This window comes from Hemitrygon akajei, chromosome 6 (assembly GCF_048418815.1).
Source record: "Hemitrygon akajei chromosome 6, sHemAka1.3, whole genome shotgun sequence".
NCBI lineage: Eukaryota > Metazoa > Chordata > Chondrichthyes > Myliobatiformes > Dasyatidae > Hemitrygon > Hemitrygon akajei.
In genome coordinates, this window is record NC_133129.1 from 89327014 (window position 1) to 89345891 (window position 18878).

Consider the following 18878-nt stretch of genomic DNA (forward strand, 5'->3'; position numbering starts at 1 on the left):
GGGCCTTCTGGCCTTTTGAAGCGCGACATCCACAACCCACCAATTTAACCCTAGCCTAATCACAAGATAACTTACAATGACCGATTAACCTACCAACCAGTATGTTTCTGGACTGTGGGACGAAACCCACGCAGTCCCGGGAGAAGGTACAAACTCCTTACAAAAGATGCCAGAATCGATGTCTGAACTCCGATACCCCGAGCTATAATAGTGTGGCTTACCTTGACATAATCGACACAGTGTCGTTAGAAAGGGTGGATATATAAATAAAGTTTCCCGAGAAATATAAAATTAAGTCTCATTTTCTCCTTTAAACCAACTAAAGGTCAATGGGGTGAATCTTACACCCCAGTACAATAAAAGTCACAAAACTGGGAACATTTATCTTTAAAATTATTGTTGTAGTGATTTCCATCCTGATTGGCTCATTAAGACTCACTTCTAGGCCACTGGGAGACATGGGAAGGGAGCTACAAAGACTCCTCACCATGGCAACGCTAAGGGTGCCATGATAGTGAGGGAAATTTTGATTGGGGGAGGGAAAATACACATCTCCTGTCTGACGTTCCCTCTAAGGCAGAGTTTCTCAACCAGGGCTCTGCAGAACCCTAGGGTTCCATGAGAGGTTGCTAAGGGTTCCGCGGGAGATCGTGATTTAAAAAAAACATAGTTTTTTGAAGTTCTTGCAACTCTCAGTGGTGGGCAGTGACCAAGCAATCTCAGCCTCAGTATGGCAGTGCGCAGTAGGACCGTGTCTATTTGGTTGAGTTCATGCTCAGTTTTTGATGCGAGATAGGGGAAGCCACTGATAATTGGCGAGCGCTGGATTGCACAAAGGGGAGCACAGTAGGCTGATGAGGAGTGTGAAGTGTGTTTTCCGAGCATTGAATGGACTTGCTCAACTTGGGCTGTGACGTCAGCCTCTCCCTCCTGAATTACCTCCTGCAACTTCCCTTTCCGCGCCACTGACTGATTTATGGGAACAAACAAACTACCAGTGCAGTAGGAAACCGGAGGGAAATTTTCATGCTAAGTCCATCTTTACGAGGAAAGCTACTTATCAATGGGTTTTACATGGATTGATGACCCAAGTTGTCCTATTCCATTGTGCCTAGCTTGTGGCAAACACCTTACAAATGTAGCAATGGCTCCAGCCAAACTGAAAAGACACTTAACTGCAAATCACAGCCATATGACATGTAGAAGTGCTGATTATTTTAAACATTAATAGAATCTCAAAACAGAGTAAAGCTTTTGAAAATAAAGGGGTTCAGGAAGCAAGTCATTTAGTAGCTTTTTCTCTAGAGAATGTTTTTAAAAACCGTGTGAAAACCTAGACAAAGAGCACACCAATCTCCTGCTACATACAGAAATCCAGTGGCTTAGCAGAGGAAGAGTTCTCAACGAGCTGTTTGAGCTGAAAGGTGAATTCAGCAGAAGCACTTTCAAGAAAATAGTCGGCCAGGTTCTGCAGAGTGTTTTGAAGATGGAGAATGGCTGCAGGAACTAGCCTACTTAACAGGAATTTTTCATCATATAAACCAGTTGAATAAGTCTCTGCAAGGCCCTGGAGAAAATGTTTTGACTTCCGGTGACAAGATTCTTGGATTTAAAAGGAAATTGAATCTTAAAAATCATGTTGCAAAAGGAAATTTTGAGATGTTGCCACTGCTGCTTGGGCTTGGGAGTGAGGAAGGATATCAGAAAGTCTCGAGTCTTATCGAAAACCACCTGGAAGAACTGCAGAATAAAACTGAACAGTATTTTTCCTCCCTTTCAACACAAAGGTGAGGGGCACTTTCTCTGAATCTACTGCTCAGCCTAAAAACTTGACTTTGAGAGGAGAGGAGGAACTTTGTGAGCTGCACTCTGATCATGCACTTAAGATGGGATTTACTGACCTGCCCCTGGACAAGTTCTGGATTTCTGTGAAAGAAGTGTATCCTGCCATTGATAGAAAAGCAATGAATATTGTGCTCCAGTTTTCAACTTCTTACATGTGTGAGCAAGCTTTTTCCCGTTTAACAAGCATCAAGAGCAAGGATAGAAATCATTTCATTTCGATTGAAGGTGAAATCCGTGTGTGCTTATCTCAGTTTGACCCAGAATTGAGAAATTTATTATGCTTGCCTTATAAGTTTTCAAAATTTATGAAAGGGAATGAAAGAGATTAATTTCAAGAAAGGTTGGCCTAAAATTCATTCTCTACTCAAAAGAACATTGAGAAATTATTTTTGGATTATTATATCTACAACTTACTGATCACGCTAATGTACCGTGAACTGTAGATATAATAACTTTAACGCTGGGGTTTCCCTGAGACCTGAAAATTATTTCAAGGTTTCGTCCAGGGCAGAAAGGTTGAGAAAGACTAAGGTGTGTACATGTGCACACGCAGACATCTTTTGCTACCGGCGCACAAAGGAATTTAAACTGCACACGAAAGGTTGTCACCCTCTGCCTCGTTGGCATGTTAAGTATGTTTCAGGATCATACACAGTCACATTTCCTTTTCCGGTTTCTGATGCAGACGGTGTTGACGATGTGGAGTTTGCAATGATTTTTGTGCAGATTTTAGAACTGGTTTATTTATACTGTTTTTTATTGAAGGAATTATTGATTCACCGTGTCGAATTCCAAAGAAACAAGGGGCGTGAAGGGAAAAGGAAATGCCAGTTCATTGAAAGCGGCATGGCTTAATCAAACAGTAGAAACTGCTGCACCGAAAGCTCAGGAGGTCAGGAACGTGCGGCTGTGAGAAATATTTATGTACAATACAGAAACCGGTGTTACCTGCGTGTGAACAATGAACAACAAACTAGACTTGAGAGTTTATTATCCTTAGAATAGCTTCAGCTTTGCTTCCGTTTAAAAACTCAGTGTGCACGTGCTGTTGTGACCGGGCAAAACACTGCACAGCACAAGATTTTTGTGCACACTGGACTGGGACATTACAAGTTAGAGGGAACATTGTTTGGAACAGTCTTGAAGTGCCAAATGGCCTAATTCTGCTCCTGTCCTGAGAGAATGTACAACCCTTCTCATGAACTGAATTCTGTGCTCCAAGGTGAGATCAGGTAACACAGCCAATGTTGCTGGCTGACAGATCCAGAGACCAGGGTTCAAGTGTGTGTGTGTGTGTGTGCGTGTGTACACACTTGTAAGGGGTTTGCACGCTTTCCCTGTGACCCCAGGGCCCTGCTCCTGTTTCATTCTATATTTCAACATTGTGTGGGGTTGGGGTGGGAGGGGTTAATTGGTCCCTGTAAACTGAGCGCTGAGTTTTTGAGCGAGAGGTAAAATACAGGGGTGGGGGGGGGGGCAGCAAGTGGGTTTGATGGGAGTGCGGTGGCCAGAGGTTACAGGGAAAATTGGTGGGTCGCATCAAACCAAGCCAGAGACCGTATGCATTTTCTGCAAACCCCTCTGGTCCTTAAACCCTGACCTATCTCTGTATCCCCCTCCCAGTCTCGGTAACCCCCTCCAGACCCTATACCCCTCTCTAAATCTGTAACCTCCTATGGTCCCTGTGAGGCCTCCATCGGTCAGGGTCGACCATGGATATATGCACCCTGGCTGTCTAGATACACGAGCCTGGGCAGAACGATATGGTGAGCAGGCTGTTGCCCGTGTGGGAAGCTCCCCCTCATTGCCCAGCTGATGAACCCAAAGAAACGGCCAAGACCGATAGTTTGGCACCAGTGGCATTGCAGGAGTTGCCCGCTGGCTTTGAACTCGATGTAGGACTGCTTTAGGGACTCCAGCTCCAGATTTTTCCCTCTAGGTTTACCCCCGAAACCTCCCCCATGAGTGGGTATAGGCAAAAGGCAGCGGAGGTTTGAGATCAGAGTTTTCCTTCTCCTAGATGAGCTGCCCCTACACCCTACCCTATCTCAGTAACCCTCTCCAACCCTACACCCCTCCTCATCTCAGTTTGAAGGATCTGACCTGGGCCTAGAATGTAGGTGCCATTGTAAGACTATACAGTAAGCTATAGGAGCAAAGTAGGCCATTTGGCCCATCGAGTCTGCTCCGCCATTTCATCATGGCTGATCCATTTTCCTTCTCAGGTCCAATCTCCTGCCTTCTCCCTGTATCCATTCATGCCCTGACTAATCAAGAATCTATCAACTTCTGCCTTAAATATACCTAAAGACTGGGCCTCCACAGCCACCTGTGGCAAAGAATTCCACAGATTCGCTACTCTCTGGCTAAAGAAATTCCTCATTTCCCTTCTAAAAGGACACTCCTCTGTTCTGAGGCTGTGTCATCTAGTTCTAGATTCCCCCACCATAGGAAACACCCTCTTCACATCCACTTTGTCAAGACCCTTCGCCATTCAATAGGTTTCAATTAGGACACCCCTCATTCTGAATTCTAGTGAGTGTAAGCAATGATAGGAAAGTATGACAGTCCTCCTTAGAAGTTAGTGAAGATTCAGCATGATGTCTAAAACTGTGACAAAGATCTCCATGCACCGCATAATGGTTTGAGTAACACACGCAAAATGGATGAAGGGTCCTGATGAAGGGTCTCGGCATGAAACGTCAACTCTTTATCCCTCTCTATAGACGCTCTCTCACCTGCTGAGTTCCTCCAGCATTTTGAGTGTGTGTTGCTCTGGATTTCCAGCATCTGCAGAATCTCGTGTGTTTGTGTAATCTGATCTTTATGAACAGTAGGCCAGACAATCTTCTCACTGTGTCTCAGTACATGTGATGACAATACTATTGAACGGGAAATCGGCAGGAGGAGCCAGCTGCCCTACTCAACAGTCCTGAAGAAAGACCCAATTGGGACGGGGTCTGAGAAGGATTTAGGAAATACTGAAGCTGGGTGCTCACCACCTCCTGTGACCCCCTCCTCAACAATCCTCGCCTCCTCCCCTTCAGTCGCCCTCAGGGCATCGACGTCTCTGGGAAGGCCATCTCCAGGTCTCACCCGGACTGATTGCCTCCCTGGGCATTAACGTAGCCTGGTAAAAGTACGCACTCAGGACAACAAATACTTTTTCAGGTCTTTAATACCTTGATCTCTTTCAGATATTTTCATGCATAAAGAGAATATAAAAATAAAAACAACAAAATACATTTTATTCCTGCTGTTATAACCTCATCTTAATTTTGGTCCACACACTTGTGTATCAACTAGTTACGTATGCAGTATGAAAATAAATAAAATATACAAAACCGATATGGTAGTGGCAATTCTAAAAAACAATACAGATAACATTAGAATCCCACCAACCCAGCACCTTGTACACAACAACAAAAACATAAATAAATTCATCTCATCTTTATTAAGAGGTACACTCACTTTGGCACACACCTTTTAAATCTACTCATCTTTTTTTTCTCCAGTCCTGCTGAAGGGTCTCGGCCCGAAACGTCAACTGTACTCTTTGCCATAGATGCTGCCTGGCCTGCTGAGTCCCTCCAGCATTTTGTGTGTGTGTGTGTAGTTAGTCCTGCACACTGTCCGTACAGATCACAGTGCACTGAGGTAGAACAAGGTAAAACAATAACAGAACAAAAAGTAAAGTGTACCAGCTACAAAGGAAGCACAAGCTGCCTGTAAGGAGTTTGCACGCTCCTCCCGTGACCCCGTGGGTGTCCTCTAGGTGATCCAGTTTCCTCCCACAGTCCAAAGATACGCACGTCGGGGTTAGTGAGTTGTGGGCGTGTCGTGTTGGCACCGGAGCCTGGTGACACTTGTGGGCTGCCCCCAGTGAGTCCTCAGACTTGTCTGGTTGTTGACGCAATTCGCTGTATACTTCGATGCTCAAGAGGTATTGTTAGCCACAGTGATAGAGGGGAAAAGCAATAACGATGCAGAATAAAGTGCAGCAGCCACAGAGAGAGTGCAGTGCAGGCAGATAGTACGAAGCAAGGTCATAGTGAGGTAGGTTGTGAGGCCCAGTTTATCGTACAGGTTGGTTATGTGACATGGGTGATCACGGTCTCTCCATCACCATGACTGTTCTTGGCAATTGTTTCTACAGGAGTGTTTTGTCTTTCGAGCTGCACCACCCTGCAATCCCCCAATTTAATCCTAACCTATCACGGGACAATTTACAGTGACCAATTAACCTTCCAATGTTTAGGTCTTTGGACTGTGGGAGGAAACCGGAGCACCCGGAGGAAACCCATGCAGTCATGGGAAGAATGTACAGGCCCCTACAGGCAGCAGCAGGAATTGAACCCACGTCGCCTGTTGTGCTAACCACTACACTACCGTGCCGCTGTTGTTGTCTAGTTGTTTGTATTCAGTTTTGCTGTGTTCTGAGCAACATGGACGTGCTATGTTGTTGTTGGAACGTGTGGGTTGCCCACGGCAAACCCTCGACTGTGCTGTTTATTAACGTAAATGATACCTTTCTCTTTCTGTTTTGATGTGGTGGTTGTTCCGTCACGTCCGTCAGTGACAGGAGACCTGTGCGGTAGAGCTTTTAAAGTGGAAAAGCTGTTGTACTGGGGCAGTTCCTCTCTCTCCACCTCAGAAGTCTGGGTCTAGAGGTACAAGCAAGCTTCACAAGCTGGGGTGTTCCTTGGCGGTGGGTGACCGTGACGTCTCTGTGCCTTGTCATGCTCTTCGCTCTCCAGGGAGCACTGTAGAGCCAGCTTCCTGGCCGTTGGATCTCACTGTCGATCTCATCTGCCCAGCCCACCGGAGCTGACTTTGCATGCTGGGACAGGCATGTCCCTATCTCACTGGGGTATGAGGCCAAAAGGTATAGGAGCAGAATTAGGTCATTTGGCCCATTGTGTCTGCTCCACCATTTCATCATGGCTGATCCATTTTCCCTCTCTGACCCAAACTCCTGCCTTCTCCCATATCCCTTCATGCCCTGACTAACCAAGGATCTATCAACCTCTGCCTTAAATACACCCAATGACTTGGCCTCCACAGCCGCCTGTGGGGATGAATTCCACAGATCCATCTCTCCCTGGTTGAGGAGATGAGGCCCACTGACTACCCTCACCTGGTTTAGCCCCCCCCCCCCCCCCCCCCCCGGTCAAAGCAGTGTACCGGGGTGTGGCTGCTGTCGAAAGCAAACAGCTACCTGGAGCCACAGGTGAGAGCTGAGTATCTGGTGGGGACCAAAGGTGAGCGAGCTGCCCCAGAATGGACACAACAAGCCCCATCACCACAGGTGCTACCCCTCCCCGGACACATGAAACTGAAGTTCCGCCTTGAATTAGTGTTCCAACCGGAGGGTTTTGTCCTTGCTGCTTCTGAGAGTGTTCTCATTTTGGACACATTTCATTATGGAATTTGTTGGAATCAGTCTGCAGATAATTAATTCTGACCTAAAGACACTAAACCACACCATGGGGCTGCTGTTACAACCAACAAAGGAACAATGGAGTCTTGTGTGATTAAGGCACCGTGCAATCAATGGTTCAATTGTTCAGTTTAATATCAGGGAATGCATACAGTTGGAAATAAGTTGGAAAATGTGTAGCTCGGGTGGCTGATGGTTGGGTGCTGTTCTCCGATCTTGGCCACCCATTTGTAAATGTTTCATCACCGTACGAGGAGACATCACAGTGCGCTGTTCACTTGTGGTGCGACCTCTGAATGTTTGCCCCTTACACTTATCAATCAATTGATTGCCCATCATTACGGGATCCCAGCTGTGACGTAAGGTGGGGTCTTGTTGCTGATTGGTGAACTCTGTGTGTTGTGGTCTGGAATTTTGCCCACATAACTGGGATTGAGGTCTGCACGCTTGTTTATAGGAACATTTTTGTGGAAAACCACACCTCTAGGAATGCTCTTGCCTGTGCCGTGACTTCCACTGATACCCGGTTGAATTTGTGCCCCTCTCGATCTCCATGGGTCGCGACCAGGGAGAGTTGTCCATGGCGCTGATGATGCTTGTGGATGGGTTTCTCCCAGTCTGCCCGATCAAAGAGCAACTCGACCCAATGTACACAACCTGAAATCCTTACTCTTCACAGATATCCACGGAACAGAGGAATAACCCCAAAGAATGAATGACAAAGTGTTAGAACCCCAAAGCCCCTCTCCCCCTCCCATGCATAAACAACAGCAAAGTATCAACCCTCCCCTCACTGGGTCCAACAAAAGCATCAACCCCACCCATCATGCTAGCAATAGCAAAGCCCCCAGAGACCACGATCCAGAGTCCATCAAAAGCTACTGTCCATCCCAACACTTCGACATCTCAGACAGGCTCTCTCTCGCGCTCACTGATGAGGGAGAGAGATGTCGCTCCTGCCGCAGTGAGGGGGGAGACCAACAGCTCGCTGCTTTGATGTTACAATCTGCAATGTCACTTATTCGGGTTCGGCCAACTCGAGGGCCGGCAGACTCTCTCTCACCACCGAGAGAGAGAGAGTGCAGGGGCCTCCTTTTGACAGCAGCGTACACTGCTGGATGTTTCACTCTCCAGCGCCGCCTCAGTCTGGCGGAGATCAGACGTTTTTCCGTTCTGCAGTCGTCAAGTCTTTCAGGTCCGCAGGAAGAGCTTTGATTCTGTGGAACTTTTCCACAAGGACCCAGAGGGACGGTAGTCTGCCATCGAAGTGTGACCAGCTTGGATGCAGCGCACTCCTGAAGGGGGTGATTGGTAAAGGGCTGGAGGAGGGGGAGTCAGATAGGGGAGGACAGAGGACCATGGAAGAAAGGGAAGGGGGAGGAGCACCAGAGGGAGGTGATGGGCAGGTAAGGAGAGAAGGTGAGAGAGTGAAGCAAGAATGGGGAATGGTGAAGGGAGGGGCATTACCAGAAGTGTGAGAAATCGATGTTCATGCCATCGGGTTGGAAGCTACTCAGATGGAATATAAGGTGTTGCTTCTCCATCCTGGGTGTGGCCTCATCGTGACAGTAGAGGAGGCCGTGGACCAACATGCCGGAATGGGACTAGGAAGTAGAATTGAAATGAGTGGCCACTGGGAAATCCTGCTTTTTGTTGCGGATGGAGTGAAGGTGCTCGATGAAGTGATCTCCCAATCAAAAGGAACACATCGTGCAAACGCCAAAAATGAGCAAGAAACACAGAATATTGAACATTGAACCACAGAGTCATTGAAACAGTTTAGGAATGTTCAAGCAACACACACAAAATGCTGGTGGAACACAGCAGGCCAGGCAGCATCTATAGGGAGAAGCACTGTCGATGTTTCGGGCCGAGACCCTTCTGTTCAATTTAGTTCCATTCAGTTCAATTTGGCACTGCGTCGTTTGTTGACTACTGGCTGCAGAGCCAGTCTGCCCTGATTAAAATCACACAAAATAGCAGTTTAAAAAAAAAAGAGCAGCCAGAAACCAGAAACACATCATAACATGAACGACAGAGTCCCGTCCTCAAACCGTGTCGATTAAACCTCGTCCAAAACCCAAGGCTCTGGCGTGTGTGTGTGTGTGTGTGTGTGTGTGTGTGTGTGTGTGTGTGTGTGTGTGTGTGTGTGTGTGTGTGTGTGTGTGTGTGTGTGTGTGTGTGTGTGTGTGTGTGTGTGTGTGTGTGTGGTGTGTGTGTGTGTGTGTGTGTGTGTGTGGAGAGGGAGAGACACCTGTCAAACACAGGCAGACTCTGTGCTGAACAGTGTCTGAGAACGTGGAGAGAATGAAATGGGGTCACTGCATGGCGGTTAGCACAACGCTTTACACTGACCCAGGTTCAATTCCCACTGCTACCCGTAAGGAGTTTGTACACTCCCCCTGTGACCGCATGAGTTTCCTCTGGGTGCTCCGGGTTCCTGCCACGGTCCAAACGTGGACTGGTCAGTAGGTTAATTGGTGATTGTTAGGGTTAAGTTGGGGGATTGCTTGGCAGCACAGCTCGAGGGGCCTTGAGGGCCTATTCCACCCTGTAGCTCAATAAATAAATAAACAAACAAATGGGCTGGCAAAGTTCCTGTGCCCTATGTGATCCGAGGCTTCCCATCTAACGGCAGTGAGAGTGAATAACTGGATAATGAATAAGGATTATCCGGGGACCCAGGGTGACATGGACAACCCGGGGTCACTCCTCAATAGCAGCCGCAGTATATCGTCTTCTTCTAATATAACTAAACTTCAAAGTAAGTTTTATTATCAAAGTACACACATGTAACCGTATACAACCCTGAGATTTATTTTCTTGTGGGCATTCTCAACAAATCTGCAGAACAGTGACTATAACAGAATCAATGAAAGAACTTCTAACTAGTGTGATCGCCCAAAGTGCAGAAGGCAACACACTGTATAAATAAATAATATAGACAAGTATAAATAAATAGCAAAAAAATCAAGAAATTGAGATGAAGAGTCCTTGAAAGTGAGTCCAGTAGCTGTGGGAACATTTCAATGATGGGCAGGTGAAATTGAGTGGTCACCCCTCTGGTTCAAGAGCCTGATGGTTGAGGGGTAGTAACCATTCCTGAACTTGGAGATGACAGCAGCAAGAAGAGAGCACGGCCTGGGTGGTGGGATCCTTGATGATGGAGGCTGCTTTCCTACAACAGCGTTTCATGTCGATGTGCTCAATGGTGGGAGGGCTTCACCTGTGATGGACTGGGCCATATCCACTACCTTTTGGAGGATTTTCCAACATGGGGAGAGAGAGACTGTGAGAGGCTATGAGAGCGACTAGGAGAGAGAGAGTGAGAGAGACGTGGGCAGAGAGAGAGTGAGAGATTTGGGGAGAGGGATGGGAAGAGGGAGATGCAGAGGGAGAACTGGGAAGAGAGATGGGGAACGGGTGGGGGATAAAGACGGAGGGAGTAGGTAGGGTTGTGTTACTGATTGGGCGGGGGCAGTGGGAGTGGCAGGTTGCACTCTGCATTGGGTCAGTGATGAGAGATAGGCTCCTTTAAATGGTTATTGTGACTTCTGGTGTACCGAGTGGTGATTACACAGCGCTCTCTGTGCCTGCTGTGTGTGGGCACGGTGATCACGTTACCCGGCCACGTGTGTGGAACCCACTGTCTCTGCGAAGTGCTGACTCTCCCTGGCAGAATCGGCCCTTTGTTCCACACGTCAGTTGCTGTCAGCAGGAACAAACAGGCCGGCCATTCCTACCTACGCTCGACCATCGCCTGTCGCATTCCCTGTGAGCCTATTGTTTCAGCTTAAAGGTCGTGGATCACCTGGGTGACAGCTACTGCCAGATCCTCAAAGCAGAAGAGCAAAGTAAATCTGGTTTAGTAAAAACTTTAGTTGGTCAGGCTGCACCTGGGGTATTGTGAACAGTTTCATCTAAGAAAAGATGTGCTGGCATTGGAGAGGGTCCAGAGGAGGGTCCCAAGAACGATCCTGGGAATGAAAGGGTTAATGCTCGAGGAGCCTTTGGCTTTGGTGCTGTACTCACTGGAGCTTGGAAGAATGAGAGGGGATCTCATTGAAACCGACTGAATGTTGAAAGGCCTCGATAGAGTGGATGCGGAGAGGATGTTTCCTACAGTGAGGGAGAGTCTAGGACCGGGGAATAGAGGGGCATTCTTTTAGAACAGAGATGTGTAAAAATTTCAGTAGCGAGAGGGTGGTGAATCTGTGGAGGCCAGGTCACTGGGTATATTTAAAGCAGAGGTTGATAGATTCTTGATTAGTCAGGGTGTCAAAGGTTACAGGGAGGTAGGAGAATGGGGCTGAGGGGATGATAGATCAGCCATGATGGAATGGCAGAGCAGACTCGATGGGCCAAATGGTCTAATTCTGCTCCTGTGTCTAGAACAGTAACTACGGATATTTACCGAAGACCTCGAGCTTTCCATTTTATTTCAGTGAAGCTGCTCGAACAGAGTAATGCTAATTACAGTCAGCATTCTGAGCCCGGTCTTACCTGACATGAAAGTTGTGGTTTTTGCTTGTCATCACTCAGGACTGTTTGATCCGATGTTCCATCCCAGCCGCAGAAAATTAAACGCCAGCTCTAAGGTTTTCAGTCTTTGAAACTGCAGCCCCCATCAGTTATTTTATTCCGTTTTATTTATTGAGATACAGGGCCTCTGGGCCTTCGAGCCGTGCGGCCTAGTGATCCCTGGTTTTATCCTAGCCTGGTCACAGGACAATTCACAATGACCAATTAACTTGTCTTTGGACCGCGGGAGGAAACCAGAACACCATGCGGTCACGGGGAGAACGTACAAACTGCTTACAGTCAGCGGCGGGAATTGAACCCGGGTCACTGGTACTGTGAAGTGTTGTGTAACCACTACATTACCGTGCTGGCCCAATGGTGAGGATTCCTTGCCGAGATAAGGAAGCGCTTGTATAAAAACAGACGGTGACGAGACGTCAAATCAGCTCTCACAGACCCCCAGATCCTCCATCCAGAGAGATTCAGCAAAGCTCCCTTGATGTTTGTATACGAAGCACAGCGAATACCAAGCTGTTGGGCTCCAAAGGTTTGCGAGGAGCAGAGCAGTGATGGGGGGGGGGGGGGGGGGGAGAGAGTTCTGCAGAGACGAGGCCAGAGTAACAGCAATTCACCAGATGAAAAGTGCAAAGTGCAAACACCATGTGCTTCCGTATACTGAATAGTTCTTTTCCCAGTGCAGGTATATATCTCCACAATCCCTCTCTCACGCATTCTCCCACTTTCTCCTTCCCCCTCCCTCTCCCCCCTCCCTCTCCCCCCCTCCCCCTCCCTCTCCCCCTCCCTCTCCCCCTCCCTCTCCCCCTCCCTCTCCCCCCTCCCTCTCCCCCCTCCCTCTCCCCCCTCCCTCTCCCCCCTCCCTCTCCCCCCTCCCTCTCCCCCCTCCCTCTCCCCCTCCCTCTCCCCCTCCCTCTCCCCCCTCCCTCTCCCCCCTCCCTCTCCCCCTGACCCACCCTCTCACCCCCACCTTTCTCCTGATTTGAGCACCAAACTCTCCCTCCTCACTTTCTCTCCTCCCTCCCACCTTCTGCTGAGCCGACACTGACTGATAATCATTCGTCACGATAAACACCCATCCGTGGGAGCTTGCTGTGCATAGATTGCTGCCCTGACTTTCCTCACAGTAACAGTGACCTCGCTATGTCTTTGTCTCTGATTGGCTCTGACCCTCTCGCATGTCCCCATCACCAAAGTTGCGTGGTTAAAGGGTTGGCTGTCCATAGTACTGAGAGGTGAGGTGAGGGTCCACTCAAACCTCAAATGGACATTGGGGCCTGCATCTCACTCTCACCAGGTACCATCCTTGAGATCTCTGTGGTGCAGTCTCATCGATTAATTCTCTTCTCATAAAGCAGATGAAAAAAAGGTTGCAAAGATATTTGTTGAGTTTTACCCTGAGCAGTTGGGTGGCAGAGGGCTCTCTTGTATAAAGTTCAAAGTTAATCTATTATCAAAGTACCTGTGTCACTGTGTACAACCCCGAGATTCATTTTCCTGGGGGCTTACCCAGTAAGTCCATAACAGAGTAATGGTTAATAGAATCAATGAAAGACAGGGCCAACTGGCTGTTGAACCAGAGTGCAAAAGGCAACAAACTGTACCAATATAAAAAGCAATAAATATCAAGAACATGAGATGAAGAGTCCTTGGAAGTGTTTCCATTAGTTGTGGAAACATTTCAATGATGGGGCAAGCAAAGTTGAGTGAAGTTATCCCCTTTGGTTGAGGGGTAGTAACTGTTCTTGAACTTGCTGGTGTGAGACCTGAGGCTCCTGTACCTTCTACCTGGTGGCAGCAGTGAGAAGAGAGCGTGTCCTGGGCAGTGGGGATCTCTGATGATGGAGGCTGCTTTCCTCTGACAGTGGTTCATGTAGATGTGCTCAATGGTTGGGAGGGCTTTACCCGTGATGGACCCGGCCACGTCCATGACTTTTTGAAGGATTTTCTGTTTGGTGTTTCCGTACCAGGCTGTGATGCAGCTTGTGAGTACACTCTCCACCACACACCTGTAGAAGTTTTAGATGTCCTGCCAAATCTTCACAAGCTCCAAAGCAAGCAAAGGTGCTGCCATGCTTTCTTTGTAATTGCAGTTACGTGTGGCGCCCAGGACAGGTCCTCTGAAATGATACACTAGGAATGCTGACCCTCCCCACCTCTCATTCCCCGATGAGGACTGGCTGATGGACCTCTGGTTTCCTCCTCCTGAAGTCAATAAATCTGCTCCTTGGTCTTGCTGTCGTAGCACCACTCAGCCAGATTTCCAATCCCGCTCCTACGTGCTGAATCATCACCACCTTTGACTCGGCCTATGAAGGCGGTGCCATCAGCAAACTTGAATGCGGCATTGGAGCTGGGCTCGGCCACACAGTCATAAGCGTAAAGCGACTTGGGCAGGGGGCCAAGCACACAGCCTGTGCTGATGGAGATTGTAGAGGAGATGTTGTTGCCAATCTGAACTGACTGGGGTCTGCAAGAGAGGAAATCGAGGAACCAATTGCAGTCGAAATAGAATAGAAAGGCAAAGATGCGATGCAGAGGATTTATAAGGCACCGATCAGACTGCAGTTGGGGAGTATTGTGAGCAGTTAATGGCTCAGCTGAGAGTTGCCGGGTAACCTTTCCAAAATGGGAGAGTTTTGTCAACTTTGGGGCACCATACTACCTGTGCGTGGTTCTGACTGACACCCCCCAGACACCAGTTCAAAGCTCAGCCCCTTCTCAACCTGCACCCAATAAATATCACACTGGACTTGCAAACCTCACAGAGGTGAGATATCCCCCAAAGTCCAAGTGTGTTCTCAAAGCTGACTGAACCTCTGCACAAAAAGCAGTGCTGTAGTTGGGTACAATCAATGAGACAGTATAGAGGGAGCTTCACTCTGTGTCTGACCCTGGGAGTGTGTGATGGGACAGTGTAGAGGGAGCTTCACTCTGTGTCTGACCCCGGGAGTGTGTGATGGGACGGTGTAGAGGGAGCTTCACTCTGTGTCTGACCCCGGGAGTGTGTGATGGGACGGTGTAGAGGGAGCTTCACTCTGTGTCTGACCCCGGGAGTGTGTGATGGGACGGTGTAGAGGGAGCTTCACTCTGTGTCTGACCCCGGGAGTGTGTGATGGGACGGTGTAGAGGGAGCTTCACTCTGTGTCTGACCCTGGGAATGTGTGATGGGACAGTGTGGAGAGAGCTTCACTCTGTGTCTGACCCCGGGAGTGTGTGATGGAACAGTGTGGAGGGAGCTTCACTCTGTGTCTGACCCTGGGAGTGTGTGATGGGACAGTGTGGAGGCAGCTTCACTCTGTGTCTGACCCTGGGAGTGTGTGATGGGACAGTGTAGAGGGAGCTTCACTCTGTGTCTGACCCTGGGAGTGTGTGATGGGACGGTGTGGAGGGAGCTTCACTCTGTGTCTGACCCTGGGAATGTGTGATGGGACAGTGTGGAGAGAGCTTCACTCTGTGTCTGACCCTGGGAGTGTGTGATGGGACGGTGTAGAGGGAGCTTCACTCTGTGTCTGACCCCGGGAGTGTGTGATGGGACGGTGTAGAGGGAGCTTCACTCTGTGTCTGACCCTGGGAATGTGTGATGGGACAGTGTGGAGAGAGCTTCACTCTGTGTCTGACCCCGGGAGTGTGTGATGGAACAGTGTGGAGGGAGCTTCACTCTGTGTCTGACCCTGGGAGTGTGTGATGGGACAGTGTGGAGGCAGCTTCACTCTGTGTCTGACCCTGGGAGTGTGTGATGGGACAGTGTAGAGGGAGCTTCACTCTGTGTCTGACCCTGGGAGTGTGTGATGGGACGGTGTGGAGGGAGCTTCACTCTGTGTCTGACCCTGGGAGTGTGTGATAGGACAGTGTAGAGGGAGCTTCACTCTGTGTCTGACCCCGGGAGTGTGTGATGGGACGGTGTGGAGGGAGCTTCACTCTGTGTCTGACCCTGGGAGTGTGTGATGGGACAGTGTAGAGGGAGCACTCTGTGTCTGACCCTGGGAGTGTGTGATGGGACAGTGTAGAGGGAGCACTCTGTGTCTGACCCTGGGAGTGTGTGATGGGACAGTGTAGAGGGAGCACTCTGTGTCTGACCCTGGGAGTGTGTGATGGGACAGTGTAGAGGGAGCACTCTGTGTCTGACCCTGGGAGTGTGCGATAGGACAGTGTAGAGCATATATGTCAAACTCAAGGCCCGCGGGCCAAATTCGGCCCGCGGTGGAATTATCTTTAGCCCACGAGATAATATCTAATTACTATTAAAGCTGGCCCCAGTAATCGAAGCGCCTATGGCGTATGATATGGCTAATGCTGAGTTTATTCAGGTACCAGGTTTTCAGGGTTTTTAGTGTTTATTTGGCAGTCTTGCTCGGCAGTCTTCTTCATAAGAAACGGAATTTGTAAAGTGAAACACTTTGTAGTTATAGCAGAGACTGAGACACAGGAGAGCAGGCTGAAAAAACGGAGGCAACGAAAGCTGCATTCGCACGCGTCCGACTGATCCGGCCCGCATGAAGCTGCATTTTGCTCAATCCGGCCCGTGACCTAAAATGAGTTTGACACCCCTGTTGCAGAGGGAGCTTCACTCTGCGTCTGACCCTGGGAGTGTGTGATGGGACAGCGTAGAGGGAGCTTCACTCTGTGTCTGACCCTGGGAGTGTGTGATGGGACAGCGTAGAGGGAGCTTCACTCTGCGTCTGACCCTGGGAGTGTGTGATGGGACAGCGTAGAGGGAGCTTCACTCTGCGTCTGACCCTGGGAGTGTGTGATGGGACAGCGTAGAGGGAGCTTCACTCTGCGTCTGACCCTGGGAGTGTGTGATGGGACAGTGTAGAGGGAGCTTCACTCTGTGTCTGACCCTGGGAGTGTGTGATGGGACAGTGTAGAGGGAGCTTCACTCTGCGTCTGACCCTGGGAGTGTGTGATGGGGCAGTGTGGAGGGAGCTTCACTCTCTGTCTGACCCTGGGAGTGTGTGATGGGACAGTGTAGAGGGAGCTTCACTCTGTGTCTGACCCTGGGAGTGTGTGATGGGACAGTGTAGAGGGAGCTTCACTCTGTGTCTGACCCCGGAAGTGTGTGATGGGACAGTGTGGAGGGAGCTTCACTCTGTGTCTGACCCCGGAAGTGTGTGATGGGACAGTGTGGAGGGAGCTTCACTCTGTGTCTGACTCTGGGAGTGTGTGATGGGGCAGTGTGGAGGGAGCTTCACTCTGTGTCTGACCCCGGGAGTGTGTGATGGGGCAGTGTGGAGGGAGCTTCACTCTGTGTCTGACCCCGGGAGTGTGTGATGGGACAGTGTGGAGGGAGCTTCACTCTGTGTCTGACTCTGGGAGTGTGTGATGGGGCAGTGTGGAGGGAGCTTCACTCTCTGTCTGACCCCGGGAGTGTGAGATGGGGCAGTGTGGAGGGAGCTTCACTCTTTCTCTGACACTGGAAGTCAGTGACAAACCTGTGTAGCGGGAGATTCACTCTTTATCTGACCCTAAGAACGTGCAGTGGGACAGTGTAGGGGGGACGTTACTCAGCATTGATGTGGTGCTGGGAATTCTGTGGTGCAGTTACCCATTCTTTGGATCACCTGTGAACCTGAATCCCTCGCACACTGATACCAGTTTGGGTAAACACATTCTGAGGTGTGACTCAAAGCTTTCGTGTATTCCTGGTGTTTGAGTGTACATGTTAGAGCAGGGAACGTGCTGTCCCTCCCATTGACATGACGCAAACATGGCCCAGGGATTTCAAACTGCACCTAATATATCCAGTTACACCAGATGACAACTGTAATCACTCCTCACTCGCACAGAGACACACAGACTCACTCACACAGGCGCACTCAGTCATACAGACAGGTGGACACATAGACACCAACACTCACAGACACTTGTGTGCACTTGCACAGACTCTCTCTCACTCACTCACACGTACACAAATACAGACACGCACATGTAGACATTCACGCCCACAGATACTTGTGCACACACAGTCACACAGGCACTCATGCACATTCAGAGACACACACACACACACACACACACACACACACACACACACACACACACACACACACAGAGTCTTTTTCGATCTTGCGCTCGCTCTCTGCTTATCGCACAGTCTAAAATGTGTTTTCTGTCCATCTCTTTTTTTTCTTTCTCACTCTCTCTCTCACTATGTGTGTGTTGTACAATATGTGTTTCTCATTTCCCTCCCCCTCTCTCTCCCCCTCTCTCTCCCCCTCTCTCTCCCCTCTCTCCCCCCCTCTCCCCCCCTCTCCCCCCCTCTCCCCTCCCTCTCCCCTCCCTCCCCCCCTCTCTCCCCCCCCTCTCTCCCCCCCCCTCTCTCCCCCCCCCTCTCTCCCCCCCCCTCTCTCCCCCCCCTCTCTCCCCCCCCTCTCTCCCCCCCCCCTCTCTCTCCCCCCCCGCCCTCTCTTTCTATCTGTTTTCTGTTATTATGAATAGTCTTTAACCAACAGCAATACCCTACCACAGAAAGTTCCTACCCTGTCCGGTCCAGAATTACTGATGATGGTGGCACCCTGGCGGATGCCTCTGGCCTGTGGCAGACTCTGTAGTGGAGGACAAGGACAAACCATCTAGCTTCTGTCCTTCGGAAATGAATCACGGCCGGCCTGATAAAGCAGCCGCTGGGATGATGAATGGGGTTGGGCTGGGCAGGAGTGAAGGGAGAGGCTGTTAATTTTTAGAGGAAACATGAGCAAATCTGCAGATGCTGGAAATTCAAACATCACACACAAAATGCTAGTCGAACGCAGCAGGCCAGGCAGCATCTATAAGGACAAAGCAAACAGGACGAAGGGCCTTGGCCCGAAACGTCGACAGTGCTTCTCCTTATAGATGCTGCCTGGCCTGCTGTGTTCCAACAGCATTTTGTGTGTGTTGGCCGTTAATTTTGACCCTGGATCAGTGCAGATGTGCTTGTGGGAACCCCTCCACTGCAGTTGAGGTAGGCTACACATCCCTCCGCCACTCACCACAATCACAGGCTTCTGCGCCAGCTCCCCATCACCCTCGGTTCCTCGATCTCTCAAAGGTTCACCTTCCCTTCAGCAACTAG

At 49.5% G+C, this 18878-nt stretch overlaps 1 protein-coding gene across 4 annotated transcripts in view; it reads left to right on the top strand.

Annotated features, from left to right (window-relative positions):
* The window catches only part of tnk1 (tyrosine kinase, non-receptor, 1), an 82998-nt gene that overhangs the window by 13272 nt on the left and 50848 nt on the right, over positions 1-18878 (top strand). Inside the window, exon 2 of one of the 4 annotated variants that reach the window (XM_073048791.1) lies at positions 2611-2737. The exons of the other annotated variants lie outside the window; for them this stretch is intronic. The gene's annotated coding sequence lies outside the window, so the exon portion shown is untranslated. The remainder of the gene's footprint in view (positions 1-2610; positions 2738-18878) is intronic. 4 annotated transcript variants of the gene reach the window in all.